At 59.3% G+C, this 10,234-nt stretch overlaps 1 long non-coding RNA gene across 1 annotated transcript; it reads right to left on the minus strand.

Annotated features, from left to right (window-relative positions):
* Nucleotides 1–745: 745 nt before the first annotated feature.
* Nucleotides 746–8,804, minus strand: LOC116669347. The gene is made up of 3 exons (XR_004326741.1): nt 7,223–8,804; nt 3,124–3,370; nt 746–2,277 (listed from the first exon to the last, which is right to left on the minus strand). It is a non-coding gene; the product is annotated as an uncharacterized LOC116669347 (long non-coding RNA).
* Nucleotides 8,805–10,234: the final 1,430 nt, after the last annotated feature.

A 10,234-nucleotide genomic window follows, 5' to 3' on the forward strand; every position in this document is an offset into this window, starting at 1 on the left:
ACTCCAATAAAAAAGAATGCAAGTAAAATCAAATAGATGAGCAGCAAGGTCCTGCTGTACAGCACAGGGAACTACATTCCATGCCTTGTCACAGCTGATAATGAAAACAATGTGAAAAGGATTATGTGTATGCCTGTGTACCTGAGTCACCATGCTGCGCACCGGAAACTAACACGACACTGTAAATCAACTAGACTTCAACTAAAACAGAAAGCTACAGTAATCCGGTGTGTAGAACAGACCAATAGGCCGATGGAGCAGAAGAGAGACTCTAGAAAGAGACCCTCCTATCTGGACAAGTGAATTTCAACGAAGGCGCAAAGGAGATTCAGTGAAGAAAGGCCAGCCTTTCAACAAATGATACTGGGACATTTTGAAGTCCATATGCAAAAAAAATGAGCTTGGATCCATACATAAAAATTAATACAAAATATGGTTAATACACCCTACACAAAAATCAACACAACAGGCATCACGGACATCAATGCAAAACCTAAAAGAACAGGGCAGGCAGAGGGCAGAGCTCAGGGGTAGAACGCATGCTTAGCACGCACAAGGTCTGGGGTTCAGTCCCCAGCACCGCCATCAAAATAAATGAACAAAAACCTAATTACCTCCTCCACCCCCAAAAAAGACTGACTAACAAGTAAATAAGTACAATTAAAATTTTTTAAATTAAAAATAAATTTAAAAAATAAATAAAACCTAAAAGAATAAAACATATAGAAAAAAATAGATGGGAAACCCTTGGTTAGGCAAAGATTTCTTAGCTATGACACCAAAAGCACAAACCGTAAAAAAAAAAAAAAAAAATGATACATTGACTTCATTCAAATTAAACACTTGTGCTCTTCAACAGATGCTGTTAGCGGAATGAAAAGACAAGCCGCAGACTGGGAGAGAATCCTGCAGATCAGACATCCGACAAAGGACTTGTATTCAAAACACGCGAAGAACTCTCAGCTCCAGCAATAAGGAAACAAACAACCCAATTTTTTTAAACCGGAAAAAGATTAGAACACACACTTCATCAAAGAAGAGATTTGATGGCCAATAAGCAGAAGAGAAGTGATTAACACTTAGTCGTTAGGGAAACGCGAACTAGGACCACCCGGAGCCCCGCCGCACACCCACCCGGAGGGCCAGCGCACCAAGTGCCAGCGAGGGCGTGGGGCAGCCGGAGCCGTCACCGCCTCCTGCTCAGAGCGCAGACTGTGACCATTCTGGAAAACAATGCGGTAGATTCTTGAAATTTTAAACATACACCTTTTGGTTTTTCTTCTTTTAAGTTTTTTTTTTGTTTGTTTTGGGGTGCAGGTAATTAGATTTATGTATTTTATTTATTTTAATGGAGGTACTGGGATTTGAACCCAGGACCTCCTGCATGCCAAGCACATGCTCTACCCCTGAGCTACGCCCTCCCCTGCAACACACACCTTTTGTGATCCAGTAATTCCACGCCTACACGTTTACCCTGCGGAAATGACAGAATAAGGCTGTGCAAACACGTCCACCAACGTTTTCAGCAGCCGTACTGGTGACCTCCCCAAACTGGAGATAACTGGAATGGCTCAGACGAGCCAGGCCCCTTCCCTCCTCCACAGAGAGTCCCGGGCCCCCTTCCTGCCCCTTCAAGGCCTTCACTCAGACGTCACGTCACGAGTCTCCTGCACTAAACGCTGACGCCAGAGACACCGGGTCCTGACCCCTGGACCTGTGAGCCTTACGTAGGTGATGAAGGGGCTTGGCAGACATGATTATGTGGAGGCTCCTGAGACGGGAAGATGGTCCTGGGTTATCCAGGTGGCCCTCGATGTGTCCTGTGAGGGAGGCAGACGGAGACGTGACTCAGAAGCAGCAGGTGACGTCAGGCTGTCGGCTCGGATGGGGAGGAAGGGCCGGGAGCCCAGGGCTGGAGGGAACGCAGCTCTGGAGGCTGACAAGGCTGGAGGGGTGCTCCCGGTGCCCCAGGAGGAGACAGCCCTGCCCGGGGATGCAGGCCTGGGGACTCTGTGCTGTGTGCTGTGTTAAGTCACCAGGCTAGTGGACTTCAGCCAGCAGCCACTGGAGAAGATGCCCCCCGATTCACGCCGCGGACCCCACACCCCGATCCCTGCCCGGCCTGTCTCCTCACGGCCCTTATCAGCATTCAGCATGCCGCATGGTTCCTCGTGTATCTTGATTATCGCTCATCTCTCCAGGGGAACGTAGCCCGAGAGGGCAGGGTACTCGGTCTGTTTCATCCACACCAAGTGCCCCGCACCTGCAGACTCTGAGCTGGAATCCAACAGTTGAAAAATGCACAGAAGATGAATGATCACAATAGTGCAAGAAATAGTTCACCAAACCCCCAAATGGGCCTCGTTTGCAACTGGCCGGCTCTGCTCCGTGTTTTTCTTTAAGACACAAAGCCCAGCACATAGAGCCGAGGCGCCTCTGCCTGAGTGCCCTCCCTGGCGGTGACCGCTCTTGTCATTTGCTTTGTGAGTTTCCAGTCTGCGCCTCACACGTGACATCCATACGTGAGTGTGTGTCGGTTACACGTGGAGCCCTTTGGGGTCCACGTTTAAAATTCACATGAGGGTGGAGGGTAGAGCTCAGGGTGGACTGCATGCTTAGCTTGTATGAGGTCCTGGGTTCAATCCTCGGTACCGCCATTAAAGCAAGTAAGTAAATACATGCACCTGATTATCTCGCCCACAAAGCAAAACAAACAAACAAACAAAAATAAAACCCACACAAACGGAGCCCTTTTCTTCAACGTGCTGTGTCTTGGGGAGGCCCGTGGCGGAACACGCGTGTGAGTCTGCCTGCTGGGCAGCATTCTGTCAGAACGCATCGCGGTCTGCTTCCCCGCCTCCCCGCAGATGCTCCAGGCAGGGTCTGGGCAGGAAACAGACCAGCCCCCCGAGCAGCACGGAGCTGAGCAAAGGGCCCTCAGGCAGGGCCGGGCAAGCCGCACCTGCCACCTCTGCTGTCCAGGCTTCAGTGCCCCGCAGGGCTGGCCCTGTCCTCACAGAAGCTCCTCCAAGGCCCCCTGCGGGGTCCAGCTGGGCCGGGTGACTCTTCCTCCTACCGAGGAAGGCAGGGTGGCTATTCTGATCCGTGAGTAAGGCAGCTCACCGAGGTACTTGCCCGCAGTCACCTCCTCCTGGAGGGTCAATGGGAGGCCCCCGACGTGCAGCCTTGTCAGCACAACCCCACTGAGCCACTGCAGTTCAGGAACAACAGAGCAGAGTCCCGGGCCCAGCCTCGGCCCGGCCCTCGTGAGGGGTGACTTTGTCCTCTGTCCTCCCCTGTCCGCGGGGAGAACCTGGGGTGGGGGCAGGTCTGCGCCGGGCCCTGGGGAGCACCCGGCACTTCTCTGTTTCTGCAGAAAGAACAAAAGTGCCCGCCTTTCTCTCACTTCCTTTCTGGGGCCGGGGAGGGTGGGCCTGTGAGTGGCCAGCTGCTATTTCTGGGCCACGTATGCTCTGTGTGAAACCCCAGTCCCTCCAGAGAGGAAGAGGGGAGCCAGATGACCCTGCCCTGGGTCAGGGGTGCAGCCAGCCCAGGTGCAGTGGTTACGGCCGCAGAGTGAAACCTGCGCTGACGGTCGGGCTGTGCTGGCTGGCAGGTCTCCCGGCAGGTGGGCCGGGGGCTGCCTGTGGGAGGGCGTGTCCACAGGGGAAACCGAGGCCCAGGTCACTGCTGGTCTGAGGTCACCACTGGGCTGGGGACATCTGTGGGGCTGGAGCCCCGGGTCCGGACCCTCTCCGGGGGATGGCAGGGGGCGTGTTCGGAGCAGGAACGGGATGATTTCTGAGGACCCAGATCGTCTCCCCTGGCCCCGTTCCCAGGGCCCTGGGGCTCCGGGTGGAGGGTGAGGCTGAGGGGTGGGGGAAGGCAGGTGCGGTTGGGAGGGGCAGAGACAGGAGACAAGCTGGGGTCTGAAAGTCTGCGTGTGGACAGTGAGGGGAGCTGCCCTCCTGCCCCTCTCCCCTGCGTCCACGGCACCGTCTGTCATCTTTCAGTCCATCTGGGTTGCTCTTTGGTGTTCACTGTAACCTCATTTCACTGGAATGAGAGTGGCTGAGCGGTGTCCCCCCGCCCTCCCCACGCGTGCTGAGCGGGTGCCACCAGCCAGACATGCCAGGGCTGCCCTCACTGCTGAGGTGAGAGTGAACAAAGATTAGCAGAGCTGAGCGGTCACCCAAGCAGGCATCTGGCCTAAGAGCATTTCAGGCCAAGGGGACCAGCATGTGCCAAGACCCGGAGACGGGGGTGACCGACGTGCTAGACTGAGGCCCAGAGGGGAGCCCCGTGTCTAGGAGGTGTGGCTGGGGGAGCGCAGCAGATGGCTCAGGCACAGACGGCCCAGGTGCAGGGCCCTGGCCTCAGGCTGCCCCTCAGAGAAAGCTGGGAGCTGGGAGAGGGCTCTGGGAAGACGGCGAAGCTGAGACTCGGGCCAAGGGGCCACACTGGCCCTGGGTGGGGCTGCACGGAGGAGGCGCACAGGCAGGAGAGAGCTCAGAGTCGGGGCAGGGCTCAGGGCGCAGGGCGCAGGGTAGGGACACTGCAGAACTGCTGGTGGGCAGCTGGGGGGGGGAGGCGGAGGGAAGAGGGAGTCTGCGCCCATGGCCCCTGCACAGTGCGGGCTCCAGTGTGGGGTCTGCTGGCCACTGGCTGGGCCACCCTGCCCGGGCCGGCCTCCCAGGCTCCCGCCCCACCTGCGAGTGGATGAGGGCAGCACAGGTCCCGCCGAGCGGGCACCCTGTGCCCAGCCCTGCCCTGCAAGTTCTCGGGCAGCGCCAGATCCTGGGTGACCACACCAGCAGGCGCCACCCACCGGGACCTGGGACACGTGTCTCCACCTCCACATCAGTCTTCCTCGTGAGTCGCACGCAGTTGGGCCGAGCGGTTATGCACACTCCCCTTCCTCCCCCAGGGTACGTCCGAGGACTAGACCAGGTCCCCACCATCGGGCTGCATCAGGGACACAGGGGGCGACCGGTCAGCGGCTGAAACCTGCGGCTCAGACCAGCGGTGCTGGGGGCGGGGTGGCTGAGCGGGGTGCACAGAGTGACGGTGACCGGGAGCGGCTGGCGCACTGAGCGGGACCCCAGGCGTACAGGAAGAGGAAGCACCCGGCAGTGGAGGACAGGAGCGAAGAGTGTCTCCAGTGGAAGGAACAGCATGTGTGAGGGCTCTGAGCCGGCACAGGGCGTGTCCTGTGAGGAACTGAGAGATGGGCAGGTGAGTGTTGGGTGCAGGCACTGCAAAGGGTTTGCAGGTAGAGGAGTGCTCACTGGTGACAGATGTGGTGGTGGCTGTGACACAGGTGTGGGTGGCGGCTGTGACACAGGGGTGGGTGGCGGCTGTGACACAGCTGTGGGTGGCGGCTGTGACAGCTGTGGTGGCGGCTGTGACACAGGTGTGGCGGCTGTGACACAGGTGTGGGTGGTGGCTGTGACACAGGGGTGGGTGGCGGCTGTGACACAGGGGTGGGTGGCGGCTGTGACACAGCTGTGGGTGGCGGCTGTGACAGCTGTGGTGGCGGCTGTGACACAGGTGTGGCGGCTGTGACACAGGTGTGGGTGGTGGCTGTGACACAGGGGTGGTGGCTGTGACACAGGTGTGGGTGGCGGCTGTGACACAGCTGTGGTGGCGGCTGTGACACAGGTGTGGTGGCTGTGACACAGGTGTGGCAGCGGCTGTGACACAGGTGTGGCAGCAGCTATGACACAGGGGTGGCGGTGGCTGTGACACAGAGATGGTTCACATCAGGGTGTCCCCTGCTCTGACTAACAAGGCCGATGTTGGGGCCGAGGACTGGCTGTAGGCCCTGCCTGCACGTGGGCGTCGGCCCCCAGAGCCAGGAAGGTGCCCTGGTGGGGGCGGTGGGGGCGGTGGGGCCTGGGGTCAGGGCCTGTGCTCAGACAGAACTCTTTTCTTTCACAGAGAGAAAGAGGCAGAACAGGGACTATCACCTGTCCTGCAGGAGGTCTGCCGCGACCTGACCTGACCCGCACGGACAGCCGCAAGAACCAAGGATTCCGGCACCAGGATGCTGGCACAACCACCTTCCCCACCCGCTCCTTAGCAGAAAAGGAGCCTGGACTCTGACTCGGGGGAGATGGCTCCCCAGGACATCGGTCCCCCATCGTCCCCGTCGGCTGGTTTTCCGAATCAAGTCGCTACTCCTTCCCCAACACCTCGGCTCCCGATTCGTTGGCCTGTCGTCCAAGGAGCAGGACAGAGCTTGTTCTGGGAAACACCACGAGCTCACAGTTCACTCCCGGGAAAACGCCCCACACAGACCCCACCGGCAGGTAAAGGGACTTCAGGCGCCCACTCAGCAGCGCAGTGGGTGACACAGAGCGACACAGGGTCCAGTGAGAGCGGCCAGAGGCACAGACATGGTGATGACACCCGCGCCAAGTTCAAGGTCAGGCAAGGCGCAGTGGGGCAGGGAGGGAAGCGCGGTAACCTGGGTGCTGGTGCGACACGGGCAGAAGCTGGCAGAGCTGGACTGTGAGGACCTGCGCCCCGTGCGTCACCCTCCAAGGAGGAGAGCTCGCCCCTCCACACCTCAATGTCCTGCCCTCTGACGGCTCCCAGTGCCTCCTGGCGCCTCCAGTGCAGGGGCCGGGGGGACTTGGGGGCTGGCACGCAGCTGCAGGAGAGGAGGGGCACTCAGGCAAGGGGTGCGAACTGACGACGGTGTCCTAAGTTTCTGGAAAACCCGACACAACTTCATCCTCCCCACCCCCATCCCGCCCCGGAGGAAGACTTGGGCCGCCTTTGGCTTTTCGGGTCACTTTCTGGCCATGAAAAGTCCTCTGGATACTTTAGCCAAGAACAAACCTCAACTGGGCAATCGACCAACTGGGGGTCTCAGCTCAGGGCTCCAGGCTCCCTTCTCCCATCTCAGCCTCTTTCTGCAGGAAAACCCCCAGCCCCTGGGGAGAAGCCAGGGTCCCCATCCCTCTGCCCCCCCCAGCCCTCCCCCGCACTGTGCTGGGGTGCAGGGAGGGGCGAACGCTGGGGCTGCAACAGGGTGGGGGCTGTGCCGGGAAGCAGGTGCCTTCCGTGGTTCCACTTTACGGAGTAGAAAACCGAGGCTCCGAAACGGGGAGTCCCTGAGTGGTGGGGGCAGAGGTGGAGGGAGGACCCGCGCCCCCAGGCTCTCTGCCAAGGGTCCCGCGTTCCACTTGGGCCGCCCGCCCTCGAGCATGCTCACCCAGCTCTTGGGACCCCGGCGGGACCGAGGCCTCTCCAGGGGACCTGCCGTCCAGCCTGGCCGACCGCAGGTCCGTGTGAGGCCGTTTCTTCAACACTGGCGAGAACAGCCCGTCGCCACCCACTGGCTGCAGGCAGGGTGAGGGGCTGGCTGACCTGACCTGAGCCAGGCAGGAAGGAGGCCTCCCCAACTTTCCAACGTTCCGTACAGAGTGAACTTCTCTTAAGTCCCAAGGTCAAGATGAAGCCCGGCCTGCGGGAGCACCTTCTGTGGGGAAGCACGTGCACTGATTCGCTCACTCAGAGCAGAGCACGTGCTCCGGGGGACGCAAACCAGAGCAAAGTGACAGTGGGGGCCAGGGCGGGGAGTGGGTGCGGGAAGGCCTCTGGGAGGGGCTGCTGGAGCAGGGCTGAGTGTCCCCAGCAGGGACCGTCCCCGGCGAGGACAGCGGGGCCCAGGGCAAGGCCCCAGTCAGGAGTCGGCAGGGGAGGGGTGGGAGGGAGAGCAGGGAGGCGGGGGGGGGGCCGGCTGGGTGGGGGGTGGGGCGGGGCGCGGCTGGTCCAGACTCTGTTCCCAGCTTCGAGCTCCGCCAACACAGGAGTCCGCGAGTCGGTGGAGGGTGGGCGGGTGTCCTCGCTGAGTCACCGAGCGCTGCCTGGGGCCCGGCCCTGTCTTCTCACAAAGGACCCGCTTCGTTGATTCTCCCTCCTCCACGGGGCTCCTCCACCAGCAGAATCCAGAGGAAGCCACAGCTCGAGGGTTTTGTTTTTAATTTCCAGCCTTCTCGCACATTCGTTCATTCACTCAGCAGGTATCCGTCGACTGTTTCCTGAGTGCTGACTTCTCTGCTGGGCTCCAAGGACGAGCCGAAGGCTCCGATGCCCAGGGCCTCGACTCCCCACCTGTAACCGGGCTGGACCTGGAGCCAGAGGGGCGCTTCTCTCCCAGGTCCTGCCGCAAATGTCTCTGCGCGGCATCACGTGCAGGACAGAGGGCTTGGCTGGGGGAAGTCACTGGGGGCGAGGGGGTTCCTCCTGCTCCCAGACTGAAGATACAACCAGTGGCCCCATCTCCGTGGCTCCAGGCCCCACCACCCTGGGTGCAACCAATCCCCAAACTAAATGAATTAAAAGCTCACGGACCCACCCCTCCCTCCTGAGCTGCACCGAGACGGGAGCTCTTCAGAGGCCTCCTCTGTCTTCTGATCCAGAAATCCAGGCCAGAGGCCTGGGAACTATTTGCAAGACTGCACTTTTTGGTTAACAATTTCTCTGCTTGTAGCCGGGGGGGGGGGGCAGCAAAACCAGAACCGACTTCTTCTTTCAGTGAGAAGCTGTCTTTTATCCCTTCGGGGAGCTGGGGGGCGAGTGGGCGGGGCCTAGAGTGCGCTGACCGGCTCTGCAACCTCAAGCAAGTCAGAGCAGCTCCCTGACCCTCCGTGCCACCTTCGGCAAGACAGGAATAACAACAGACGAAGTCTCGAGAGGGTTGAATACAGGGCCTGGCACATGGCGAGCCAGCAGCAGGTGCCAAGTGTAATAAACAGGAACGTGGGACGTTTTGAATTGACAGCAAGCACACTTCCTGCATGTCACCCTCCTGGCTGCTGCTCAGGCCTGCCGGCCGCAGGGGCACCAGTGCCCTCTCCAGGCCTCCACCTTCCCGGGGAGGGGCTGCCAGTCTTCTCCCAAAAGCACGTGCGCACAGCCTCCCCAGGGGTCGAGGCTCCACTTCCCACCTGTCAGATGGCCAAAACCTCGGGTGCCCAGCGCAACAGGCACTGACGCCGTCCTGCACAGATAAAGATGAGGACAGCTCCCCGTGCTGGGGGAGTGAATAGTTCAGCCACAGTCCCTGAAATCAGGGGGAGGGGACCCCGAGTTCAGAGATGCTGCTTGACAAGTTTCACCTGAGAGACTCCCAGACGTTTGCACAAAGGGCTGCACAGGAAAGCCTGGGGCCGCGTTGCTCAAAACGCCAGGGGGTCAGACGCAGGTGCTGCTGGTTACCGGACGGGAGGGTGTGGGGACCCCGGACCGCGCCAGCGGGCTGACCGCGACAGCACTGGGTGGAAACAGGAAGACGACGGTGATACACACAGAACACGGTTTACACCAAAAATGTAAAAATAACATGCAAAATAGTGCTATTTACTGTATTTCCTAGAGAAGCACGTTCTTTCAAAGGTATAAACAAGACCCTGTAAGACGGAGCCGCGTCTCCAGTGTGGTTCCCTCTGGGGAGGGAAGATTTCACCGTAGTGCTTTCTTTTTTAAAAGAAAAACTTGAAAGTGAATATGCCAGCCTCTTAAAACATGATTCTGGGTGGTGAAAATACAGGTTTTGTCATATTATTCATGGCTATTTTCTGGTTATTTTTTCGAAAAGGGAAATAAAAAGAAAGCTCTTCTGCACAGAAGCACCGGCCAGGAATGGGGGAGGCGAGGCAGGTTTGGGAGCCACGCAGGTCACAAGCCCCGAGCTCAGCCGAGAACCGCCGGGGAGAGCTGGGCCACTGGCCAAGCTGGTTGGGGACCAGGACCCACAAGGTGCAGAGCGTCAACTGCAGGTGACTAGCTGGGGGCACCTGGTGTCACCCCCTGGACAGGTGGCCCGCCAGCATCTCTGCAGGCGGGAGACAGGCTGACACCCGGCCACCACTTGGCAAGATGCAATGGACACCCCGTCACCTGGGGTTCTGCTCCCCGAAATGTGTGCCCGAACCAGGTCAGCCAACGCTCAGCTTCCTGGAGCTCACTGAGCACGGAGCAATGTGTTACACCACACGGGGAGGAGGCATCAGAGAAGCCATGGACGCCGTACAAGACAGGCTGGGTCCACACCAAACAGATGATGGAAAAGAAGAGGAAATGGAGGAAAAGGGAGGGGGCGGCTCTGGAAGAAAAATGACTGAGGAGACAAAGCAGCGCCGTGTGGCCCTTGCTGGATTCCGATCAGGGGAGGCAGCTGTGAAAACCTCTCAGGACAAAGGGAAACCCGACCACGGACGAG

The sequence above is a fragment of the Camelus ferus genome, chromosome 16 (genome assembly GCF_009834535.1).
Source record: "Camelus ferus isolate YT-003-E chromosome 16, BCGSAC_Cfer_1.0, whole genome shotgun sequence".
In the NCBI taxonomy this organism is placed as follows: domain Eukaryota; kingdom Metazoa; phylum Chordata; class Mammalia; order Artiodactyla; family Camelidae; genus Camelus; species Camelus ferus.